Here is a 13,634-nt window from a genome sequence, read left to right on the forward strand (position 1 = left end):
ATTGTGAACTCGCCTATGATATTGCTAGATTTATTTTTTTCAATGTGGTTCAATGGTTTTATGTTATTCTTTCCCAAAAGTATAAAAACAATCACTTTATTTTTTTTTAAAATTTTTATTTATAGTACATGAATTTAAACAACTCCATGTTCAATATTATTATTCATTGATGCATTAATATGCGTGCAAGATAGAGAAATCTCAATAGTTAATAAAAGTATGAAAGCATTAAATTATGTGTGTCAATTGCATGATGCTTGTCTGAGTTTGTACAATCGACGACGCAACACATATTTTTGGATTTTACTATAAAGTTTATAAACAAGTTATTCACATCATTGACCTAATAGACACATATATTCATAAATGCATGCCCCTCTTTGCTTTAAGCATGTACTTTTTATTAAGTTACATGTACTTACTTATTAAGTGACTATTCATAGATATAAGATCTGAGTATAATTCAAATTTTAAAAGCTAGTTTGTAAGGTGAGGATTAATGCTCACGTCCATATGGGGTAACACCTTCTGTCACAACGAGGGTTAGAAGCATCATACGTGGATCAAGAACGACAAATTGGAATGAACATGACTGTGATACATGATGATAAATATAGGACCTGATGAGCATAGTTTAACATTAAAAAGCTAGCTCGTAAATGAAGGATTATTCAAATCCATATAAGGAGACCAAAGAACTTGTCCTCCACTGATGTGGGAGGCGTAGCACCTCACGTCACACCTAGGTCTAGAAGCCTGGGGGTTTGGATCAAGAACGACAAACTGGGATGAACCTCACTTTGATAACATGATAGATAAAGGACCTGACGCTATATCAACTTTTAAAGCTAGTTTGTAAGTGAATGACTGTCCAAGTTTATATAAGAAAATCAAAAGACCTACCCCGCACCGATTTGACAGACCTAACAACTATCAACTAACTAACATTAACATATGTAAGCAATCAATTCACATATTTCATGCTAATGTGTCCTTCTATTGATGCTTAATATAGAAGAATTAAGTAACAATAACTCATTTGACCTAACATTAAGATATTTTAAAAGGGATGTCATCATGTATTAAATGAATATTATTCGATGTATGTCTAATTATTTGTGCATCGATCAATTACAATAAATAAATTGATATAACTTACTTTTTAAAACTAGTATATCAAGATTCATATAGTGGATTTTGTAACAAATTTTTCATGCTTTTGAATTTTATTTACAAGGTATAACATAATCTATCTTCAAATCAATGATCATTTAATCTTAATTCAAATTCATTAGCGTGGTTTATAATTTAGAACTCCAGATCTACAGGTTTAAAGTCATTTTTGAGGTGGTTAATTAAGTTCATAAATTTTTACTCTACCTTAACTTTCATTAGAGACACAGTATAGAAGCTAATTACTCGATGTAATGATAGTTTCAATAATTATATAATGTTATCTTAGTTTCATCTAGATACATGCATTTAACGAGCCTTGCGATTGTATTTGAGATAGACTGCCTCTCTCACTTGCCTCTCTTCTATCTAATAGAATATGAAAGTATGCATTTGATCACTATATATGAGTATGACACATACCTTTTTGTTTGTTTTAGAGCCATTTGTTTGTGCGTGTGTGTGTATATATATATATATATATATATATATATATATATATATATATATATATATATATATATATATATATATATATATATATATATATATATATATATATATATATATATATATATATATATATATATATCAGGGCATCTATTGCCAATATCAAGTTTGCGTGTATAATAATTTGATGTATCGTGTATCAATTTTATCTATGATATAAGATATCAATTTCATCATATGTATTCAGATTTCCTATTTATGTATCTGTGTTTTCAGTGAATCCAATGAATATGTGCAAATTTTATGTTTGCTATGAAACATCATATCTGTGTAAAAATCCCAGGCACATTTAATTTGTATCAAATCATAGGTATTTGATTCCTATAAATCGGTGTCTCTGTCTATGAAAATTGTGTTTGTATATGTATATGTTCTTTATGTTTGTATATCTACATAAAATTTAAATTTGTATACAATTGAATCAAAATGCATTTGTATGTCAAATCTCTCTCTCGCTTTATACAACACAAATTATACATTGTAATTTGTATAATTTGTGTTTGTATAAAGCAAGAAAGAGAGAAAGACAAAAGAGAACTAGTAGGGAGAGATCTGTATTTGTATAATTATAAGTATATGACGAAAATAGATGTATTTATATATACAATTTTCTCTCGCTTTATATAAATAGAAACACAATTTATACATTTGTGTTTGTATAAAGTGAAAGAGGCGAGGGAGAATGACGAACAATATCAGGGAAAGTGGCGAGCGAGATTTATGAGAAAGAGGCGAATGACAAGTGTTTGTTACGAATTAGAATTAAATAAAATTGTGATTATACTAACATTTAATTTGAATCAATAATTTGCTATATTATATAATTTTCCAAAATTTTTATTATTATGATCATATGATGCATGACCCTAGTGTAAGACACTAATAAAAAGGATAATATGAAAGGAAAAGAAAACCATGCATATATTTGAGGACAAATTAGCTAGTCCATGTACAAATATTGTCTTTAACTCCATTGCAATAGTGTATAAAAGACCTAGAGTTCTCGAACACGAGACTTCTTGGGTATAAAGTTATCTTTGTTAGAAAATGTTTTTCTGGATGCAAATTTAAATTTAATCGGACTCCAATATTAATATTGAACATCAATTTAAAATCAAATAAAAAAAATGTATAAAAGAAGGAAGATTGACATGACAACTATATAGTATAAAGAAAGTACCACGGATTAAAACTTGTGAAAAGCTTATACTTCTTTCATTTTAATTTGTCAGTCTCAATTTAATTTGACATAAAATTTTAAAACGTAAAAAAAATATTTAAATCTTATGATCTTAAATTAAAAATATACATGTCAAATGTATTAAAATATCTTTTAATATGATAATCTTAAAATATTTAGTGTGAAAAATTCCAATCAAAGAGTTCCTAAAAAATATACATGTTAAACGTATTAAAATATCTTTTAATATGATAATCTTAAAACATTTAGTGTGAAAAATTCCAATCAAAGAGTTCCTAAAAAATATATATCTTAAAACGAATCAAAAATTAAATAGGACAAATAAACTGAAATGAAAGAAATATAAAAACACCACTAGGGATATATAGAGACTACTACTCTTATATACCCCTCATGAGAACAAAAAAAAAAACACCATTTTATCCACAAATTATTTCCATATAAACACCAACCCCCTATTGAGGGGGTGGGGGTGGGGGTGGGGTGGGGTAGGAGATTGACTGATGAAAAAAGACTTACAATAATAGAGAATGGTGTGACTAGCAATCATTCCTTAAATAATTTCAGAAAGTAACATTTCATTTCATGTCAATTTAATTTATCTCTGCTTTTCATGAGCCACAAAAATCCAACCCCCACATATTATTCAAAATTTTAAATAAATAATATAATAAATTACGGTTGAAAATAAAATAATAAAAATGAATAAAGAAATATTTAGATTGAGGCGCGCATATTTCGTTCTATTTAAGGAAATTCAAGCCCACTGTGACATAATCTATACCGATCTAACAATATCGCTCTTGACTTGTCCCCTCTAGAATACAACAACTCAACAATGTCATACTCCTCAAGTTACTCCGAATCAGCTGAAGAGTCTAAAGCTTCACAAAAAAAGATCACATTCCTTCAACATATAAATACTCTCATTTGTATAGTGAATATAGCTGAAGACTTAGAATATTTTTCTATGTCTCAACTCTCTCTTTCAATACACTAATCCAATATATAAACAATGCAATAATACTCATCTCACTACACCATTTTCGGCCTACAGCAACACCACGTAAGTGTAGCCTAAACTAGCAAAAAGTGTGGCCTTTGAGAAAAGGCTACACTTTTGGACATTCAGCAACACTTTTTAGGGGCTGCCCAAAAGAAGCGTAACCTTTGACATTAGGCAACACTTTTTAAATGTTGCCATCTTTGGCAACACTTATAAAGCGTAGCCAAATAGGTATAAGGGCACGCTTTGAAGACGTGCATTAGCAACACCTATTTTTTGTTAGACTACACTTAAAAGCGTTGCCTTTTCAGATTTATTGGGCACACTTAAAAAGTGTTGCCTTTTATTGGTCATCTATTGCAACATTTATAAAATGTAACTTTATATCTCATCTATTGCAACACTTATAAGGTGTTACTTTATATGTCAGCTATAGCAATACTTAAAAATTGTTACTTTATATCTCATCTATAACTAACACTTTTCATATACATCTCTTGTTGTTCTACTTCTTCCCAACACAAGGGAGATCAAACTATTTATAGGTGATGAATTCTTCCTATTGCCATGAATAGAAAGATTATAAGTTACAAGATGTAAAGATAGAATGATAGGTGAAATGAAGAGTTACGTTAGTTGTTACATAATTTACTTACAAGTAATGATTACTTTTTCCACTATTGATAAAAGTAAAGAGCACAAATGTATAACATCCACCAATAAGTATAACATGATATGTAATGTGATATATAACATCTTTTTATTCATATTAAAGTCCTACACCAACAAAATCTCTAACAAAAAAGTGCATAGACATCGAGAAAAAGATCATGTTTGTAATGTAACACTCAATTTTCTACTCTATTAAGAAGATATAAGTGTTACATTACAAACATCTTTGCATCACAAATTCTAACAAAAATAAATAAGATAACCAGCTGAAAGATTTTTGAAATTCAAATATATTTTTTATATACGAAACGGGAAAAACATTTTTTGAGGTGAGTACACACCGATATATTAAAAATAATACTTTCATATATATATTTTTAAATAAATCTTGAATTTAGACCACGAATAATTTATAAATTCAAAATTCATGAATAATTAGAGGACCAAAAATGCAATTATCCCTCTATAGAAACATGTACAAAATAGTGTCAGTATTTTGTGAATGTTTACGTACATGCATTGCAGCATATGGAATTGACAACTCGATAGTTGATTGTGTGAAAATGGCATATCAACATCTTCAATACTTTATATTAAATTTTTACATAGCCCCTATATTAAAATAATAATCGATGACTATATTACTTTTATAAATTCTTTAATCTTTATTCATAAATAACTAGTATATATGCATATTTGACTATTGATCATAATTATTTTGATCGTTTAGTTAAATACATTAAGATTTATCAATTTTTAATAGTTTTGATAAAAAAAATTCGATCTTTGCTTAGAAAGGCTACTCCGAATTGACAACTTTGGGTGAAGTATGATTTCGAAATGTTAATTTTTAATTTATGAATGTTTCATAATATTACCAATATATATACATACATATGAAATTAGCGCTATTAAGATTTTTTTGATATGTTGTGAAACTTTTAAGAATCACGTTTGATCATGATTTTTTTTAAATATTTTTTTTCGATTCGCCCCCCTCCCCTCTCGGGTTAACTTTTTAAAACTTAGCCAGTACTAGAATGTTGGTACCTATTGTCTTTTTGCTCCAACTACATATACATAAATTGAATAATTTTGTAACAATAATAGATGTATCTATGCTTGTTTTTCATCCGTGATAACTAAAGTAATTGACACTTTAGCTCATAACATTGATCATATGTTTATTTTATCTTCAATAAATTAATGTAATATGATAATTGATCAACTCTTACAACAATCTTTTATAGTTTTATTGGTAAGGGTAATATATATGACAATCTTTGTTTGAGCTGGAAAGTTCTACATTGAATGATCGAGTAAGTATTTTTAAAAATTTAAATTTGATTAGAAGTAAAATTGTATTTACCATTTCATTATACAGAACGCGAGTATCAACAACAAAAGCTTTATGTTTCTATTGTGATAAAAGGAAGCAATTGGTTTGATAATAACAAATTTCATTGAGTGTGGGGGAGGGGGAGTACTAAAATACTAGACAAATGGTAGTGCTTGAAATTAAATTACTTGTGGGAAAGAATAATGAAAGGAACTAGACAAAATGAATCCGTAACTTGGAGGGAAAAATATTCGATATTTAATTAGAAAAGTAACGTACGATATAAATAAGTAACTGTTTATTAAAACCACACGACTCTAATATTAGAGTGTCCCTCTTGTACTCCTTTATATTTATGAATCAAACATTAGGAAATCCTAATATAATGCATTATGTGTAATAATTTACATATACAAGTTCTTCGAATTCACAATTGCCACAATTAGTGCTTAAGAAGAAATTTTTAACTTGCAATTTGTATTGGCCAAAATTAGGTTTAGCCACGTGGCATATGAAGGAATAGACACTTGGTGATAGGGTTTGGGCGAAAGCGAAGATTCAAGCAGATCGATCTTTCTATAACGATCCAGGTCGTTAGTGATATTGTCCGCTTTAGGTATAGGCCCGCACGGCTTTAATACATGTTACTAGTGGATAAGGTCTGCTTACTTATATATCCAATATTTCTCTTGTGTTTTATCGATGTGAGACTTCTTATCTTAAATTGAGGTGTCATATATACCCCTTCTATGAACTCAACATATTCATACTTGTTCACTTAACTAACAACTAAACATTCTTTATGTTTTTACTGGTTTCATTTGATTTTATTCGATAAATCGATAGTATTCAAAATCTATGTCAAAAGTAGTTGAATCATTACTGTGAAATACAATCTTGTAGCACGTATAAATCAAAGAACCTTGCAAATTAAAAGTTTTTTTAATTCCTATATACTATAAAAGTATATAAACTTAGCAACATATTTTATGCAATATAGTTTTTTCTAAGTATGAAAAATAAATAGCAATATGTGACTTTATTTATTACGATTTTGATTCTAATTTTGTGTACTTCCTTGATACTGTAGTTTTTCATGATTTGAGGGTCATTATTAGCATTTCTTGAAAGTAGGATGATATGGACCTTATTCGAGATGCCTTTTCAAGAAAATATGTAACTATTTCATTAGGCAAAAATTATAATTTAGAATAGAGTAGCCTCCGAGAAATAAATCTTTAATAGACTTTCAGGCTTACAGATTATGAATTGAGCTTGTTTTGTCAATGACAAACTTAAATCAAATAAAATTTATGTCCACAAATATCCACTACTGTATTATGACTGTGAGTTGAGCTTGTCTTGTTGATGATTGATTTAAATCAAATAAAATCTATATGTCTACAAATATCTCGTACTTTATAATTTATCAGAGTGTAAAATTGACAAAACTTAAAAACAAAAAAACTTAAAATATCCATTAAAATTTAAAATGGGGCTTCCTTGTTTGTGGTTTTATGCCTTTTATGAAAACTATTTTGGATAGAGAATAAGAGATGTTGTCCTCTCTATAGTGCCCCCATTGTTGATTTTTATTAATTGGTGTCATCAACATAGATATTGTTGTATTTTATGATGTTGATCTTTTTTGATGCTATCATAGTAATCGATTCGAATTTTTCGCTCCGTATATTTATGTTTGTCCACAATAATTATTTTTAAGTGGTGAAAATAAACTAAAAAGTAAAATAAAAAAGTAATTTTTATTGACAAATTTCGAAGAATATAATCCGCTTGTCCTTTTAATTTTTCTCTTCTAAGATTTTTTTTTTATATTTTTAGGAACATTTGTTAAATTTAGGATGATTCGGATCTTTTAGAGATATTTTGATCTCCAGAGATATTGGAGAACACATCGTTGCTTCGAATTAATCTTCAGGAAGAACTCTATTAATCACTCTCTTTTTTCGAAGAACAATGTTTTAATTTGAGGAACATTAGTTAAATTTAGGATGATTCGGATTTTTTAGAGATATGTTTGATCTCCAGAGACATTGGACAACACATTGTTGCTTCAAGTTAATCTTCAGGAAGAACTCTATTAATCACTCTCTTTTTTCGAAGAATAATTTTTTTTATAATTTGTGGAACATTAGTTAAATTTAGGATGATTCGGATTTTTTAGAGATATGTTTGATCTCCAGAGACATTGGACAACACATCGTTGCTTCGAGTTAATCTTCAGGAAGAACTCTATTAATCACTCTCTTTTTTCAAAGAACTATTTGATGTTGGATCTCTTAGCTTATGGATGCCTTCATCAACCGTGGAAAAATACTTTTTCCCATTGCTATTTGGATCTTCCGAAAATTATGTAATACTCAGAGTACACTGTCTAATTGTAAATAAAACTTTTTACATGATTTTGAATTGTTTTCTGTGAATCATCAAGCATATAAATTGCTCGTGATTAACCTAACACATGTCATTTTGAACATGTGACGACTTTTGATTGATCCTTGTTTAGACTAGCTAGGATGGTCATATTATTTGAACACGTGACGTCATCTTGTTGGTACTAAATTTTTGATCAGTATGCCAAGTCACTTTATAGACCTTAAACTTGAATTTAATAAAATAAACTTATTTAATTGTGTAGTTCAAATTAATCATTCAACCCAAATAATAGGGTGTACAACATTACCCTATGTTTTAATTTATGTCGCACGACTTAAATTTTGAGTGTCAAATAACTTAATTTTGACTGTAAATTCAAACATATCATCTTAATTTTTTGTATAAACAAATTTGTATATTTGAAAACTATTTTTAAAAAAATTATATGTCACATGATTGACAATTCAAATCATGTATAAATAGATGGTGGTCAAAGAAAGATTTTAATAGTTTTCAAAATCTAAATAAAATATCACATAAATTAAAACGAAAAAATTACTTTTCAGGGTTAATTTTTATTTTTATGTATAGACCTATGAATCAAATTTGTAGATTAATGTGGACTTTAATCCACGTAAGATCTACCTTATGAGTACTATATGGTCCATAAATTAGATGGCATTTATGAATGAGAAAACAACTTAATTGGTGTTGTCTTTTTTTCTATGTATTTGCAAAACATAAAACAAAAACATCAATTTTATAGGTTTAAAGATATTGTCCATTCATTTGATTGCAATATCACAACATAATTATTTATACCATTAACAGTTTTGATTGAATGGATGAGGAGTGTGTAAGTTGATTTAGTTCAATTTTATGTATTATTAGTTAAATTTTTTATTTTGATTTTAAAATATTTTAAATTAATAAGATATTTTTTAGTTAGTTTTTGATTTTTAATACACTAAACTAATAATCAAATGAATAAGATAATCTTTTTTCTCTTAATTGATTTTTGATTTATTGATTCTTAATTCTTAACGGTTCGCTTTTTGATTTAAAAAAATGCTTGTAAAATAAACACGTCACTTCTCCAACAACTTGGCTTGATAGGATAACAATGTAATTTTAGAGAATGCTCATAATTAAAATAGAAATAATAGTAAATTACTATGTTCTTATTGAGTTATTAATTTTTTTCTACAATCATTAAATATTTTGAACCAATATCAATTTGTCAAAACAATTAGAGATAAGCGCGGCAAATACACACCTTAAGTTTTTTTTTATTTTCATATCTAAATTATTGAAAGTTTCAGTTTTATACCTAAATTATTACTTTTTAGTTTAAGAAACACATCTCTCTTTTTTATACCACTGTCATTATGGTATGTGTAATACACTCTCTCTATTTTATATTTAAAGAATTTCCACATCACACTCCACATGGACAAAATATTCAACCTTGACAATAAATAAATAAATTATTAGTACTAGTTAAAATTAAAAATTAAAAAACTACTATAAAAATAATATTTTCTTTATAAAATAAAATGTAAAATATTTTTCTTACCCCACACCATTTTTTAAAGTTTTTTATTTTGTTTAAATTTCTTTTATAAAAGTATTTCATTTTTTTACTTCATCTCCTCCCCCTCATCAAATACTAATTTAGATATTATTTTATTTTCTTAAAAATATAATTCTACCCATCTCACTTAACCCTCCGCTTTCAATTTTTTTCCCAGTGTTTAGATATACATATCGAAAATATTTTTTACTTGCCGCGACATGACTTTTTATATTTTTTAGTTGTTTATGTTATATTCGGTACACTAGTATAATTTTTTTCCAAAAAATATATGTACGTGCATATCTAACATAAAATAAGAAAAACGTAAAAAAAAATAAAAAAATAGGAGCGGAAAATTAAATAGGATGAGGTAGATTTTTTAAAATAAAATAATATCAATTTCATATAAAAGAGAGAGTGCATTACATACACCACTGAGGTGTGTTTCTCAAACTAAAAAGTGAATAGTTTAAGTATGAAACTCAGAAAAACTAAATAGTTTAGATGTGTTTTTGACACTTATCTCAAACAATTAAAATTTGAAATAAGAAATATATTGTTGCAAATAGAATTGGGCCGGGCCTCCAAAATGCTAGTACAACCCGACTCAATAAAAAAGGCAGAAGTTCATGCACGTATGATTGGAGTTTAAATATTTTTATAGCACATTTTGATTAAAATGACTAAATTTTAGTCATATGTACAAGAAAATCGTATGAAAATTACTAAACTTAAATCACATGTGATTGAATTTCAGTTGTAATTTATTGATTTAATTAAAATTGGGAGAGATCTAAAGAATTTCACCCACAAAAAATATTTTAAAAACTATATATGCATAAATTATTTTGAATATTGAATAATTGATAATTTTAATTAATATGGGGGAAAATTTCAAATTTGTTCTTAAATTATGTGAAATTGTATAATTGTCTCTTAATTAGATTTTTTTGTCCTTTCATAGTTATGGTTGGCAAATAATCGTTTATGTGAGAAATTATGTTAGACTTTACATATCGAAAATTTCAATAGAACAATACTGACATATTTAATGTAATTTCATAAAGTAAAATTCGAAGAGATTATAGTATTTCTATCTTATAGAAGTAGAGTGTAATTTTCAATAAATAATTTTTTAATAAAAAAGGTCCATATTTATCTTATAGGGGGTGAAAGACAAATAAATAATTGTTATTGTTTTTATTTTCCACGTGATGTTTGGAATCAGAACTCAAACTTGAAATCTTTAATCAAGAATAGACCAGTCTCACTATTAAACCACTCTATTGTTGATCGACACAAATAATTGTAATTTAGTAATTTATTCTTCTCATATAATATATCGCGTGTGTTGGTTTAAACATAAAGGGTTCATCTTATGGATAGTAGCTCCATCATCGGTCATGTCGTGACTTAAATATCAAATTTTGGTGTCATAACGATTGTCTAAATCAATTTATTTACGCGTACCTTAATTAATTCAAAAATATATGTGTTATATATCTTTCATTAGTACAAATAATAAATAATTCTGTATATCAAAGTTCAGACAAATAATAATAAATCACCCTCCGTGCATCCTTTTATGATTTTTGTTATTTCATACGGTAAATGTCTTTAATTAGATATATTCAAATTTCTTTCTTTATCCCAAAATAAAAGAAGGAAGTGGATCAAATAGTGCCAAATAAGCATATTAATGGTGAAAAAGAGATGTCTATGGTGGTGACCGCCACGAACAGATATGGTGCAGTGGAAGAGACTAGTCCTTTCTTAATTAAAAATTTTAAATTCAAGCTCTGAATATAAAAAGACTCTTGATAAAAAAATGTTTTTCCTTGAATAAATAGCCCTACACGATACAAATTTAAAATATTTAAAATCTAATATGAATACCGAGTAACGAACGAGAAAAATAAGGGGTAAGATGTGGAAATGTAGTGTATCTATCTATAGTTGAAGGGCCATTAATTATGGCTGAGACATGGAAAACGACTCACCCTAACTGCTATGTCCAACCCCAATTATATTACCAGCTTGGCACTCACAAAAGGAACATACCACATCTTGTACGTTCGGTAAATTTTATTAATAAAGATCTGATTAAATTTAAATTTGAACTAGAGAGTTTCACGTAAAAGATAAATCACTTTGAAATGGAATTTTGTAGTAAAAAATGAACGAGTACTTATCATAAAATAAAATACTTCTATTTTCCCTAAATTGTATCTGTGTAAACATGTTCACGTTGTCGATTTACGCACACATGCATTAGAATCGTGCAATCAGTCACTAATGATACATTAAAATAGAATGTTTATATGTTATACATACTTGTGTCGGATTGATACGACTTTTTTAAATTCTACATAATAATACGAAATACTTTGTACACAAATTTGATACGGATATATAGGCAATTTTTTTCGATCAAATTACACATAAAGCTAATAATAAAAAATAATTTTATTCGCTAATTAAATCTGTAAAAAGTTATATATTATTTTATGTAAATAATGTATAGTTTATGTATGTTATATTATTAATATATAAGAAAATATATTTATTAGGCCCAATATTTACTGCAAAATGAAAATTCCATATAACAATGCTAATAATTTCAGTTGTTCACTTTATTTGGTATTTTTTTTAAAAATAATGTAAACATTTTTATTTTCTTTAATATCTTTTTGTTGGGTCCCAAAATACATTTCCTATTTCATTCTGCTAGCAAATAGTTGTAATAAAAGATTCACAAAAGCTGCCAAATAGAAAGTACTGATTTAATTTGGAAATTATAATTATAATTATAATTTATCACTAATAAAACTATAAAAGTCCTCATAAATGGTTTTAATAATAAAATGATAATAATAATAATACTAATTATTATTATTATTATTATTGTTATTATTGTTATTATTATTATTATTATTATTATTATTTCTACATTGATAACTTTTATTGAAGACAAAATTATTTGAATTCTTTCTAAAGACTCATGCAATAAATCGTGGAAACAACACTAATTTTCTGTCTTTAATACAACCGAATTAAAATTGAGAAATGAGAAGGTTATACTAGTTTTTTGTCGAGAATAGAGAAGATATCGCAATAGAGAGGCAGAGAAGCTAGTGTTTTGCCTACGACCAACAATACGACTAAAATAATAATTTTAATATAATTGTATAGTATTATCAGTTTAACCATTAACTAAAATCATTGAAAGCTGAATCGATAATCACCAATAATTTTCTTTATAAAATCACTTAAAATCAATAATCAAATAACCAATACCAATAAATTAATAATATTTTTTCTCAATTTGATTTATCGATTAAATCGATTTTTGTATGCTCCTAATCAAAACTTAATCCTAGCTCTTAACCCCATGCCGTTTGTCAAACTTTTCATGCCAATTTTTTAAAAATAGATTTTCTTCTCTAAAATGCATCTAATCTCCCATCCTCTCAAGTTATAAATAACATAATAATACTATATGAAAAAAGATCAAGCTAAGAAAATCTCAAAACATAAAACGATCTAGGGGATCGTTACATTACACAAACATACATTTACAAGTAATTAAGTTAATTCACCAATAAGGTTCATGATAGAGTAGTAAGTACTCTTTTATCTTTAATCAAAAGGCCCGAGGACAAAGTCCTTCAATTCGCCAGTTCGAGCTCCAGCAGGGGCACTGGAGGTATTACAAACCGACCACGTCTCCAGTGCCCCGTGGAACTAATCGTGGTGCACC

Source organism: Solanum lycopersicum, chromosome 7 (assembly GCF_036512215.1).
Source record: "Solanum lycopersicum chromosome 7, SLM_r2.1".
NCBI classification, from domain to species: domain Eukaryota; kingdom Viridiplantae; phylum Streptophyta; class Magnoliopsida; order Solanales; family Solanaceae; genus Solanum; species Solanum lycopersicum.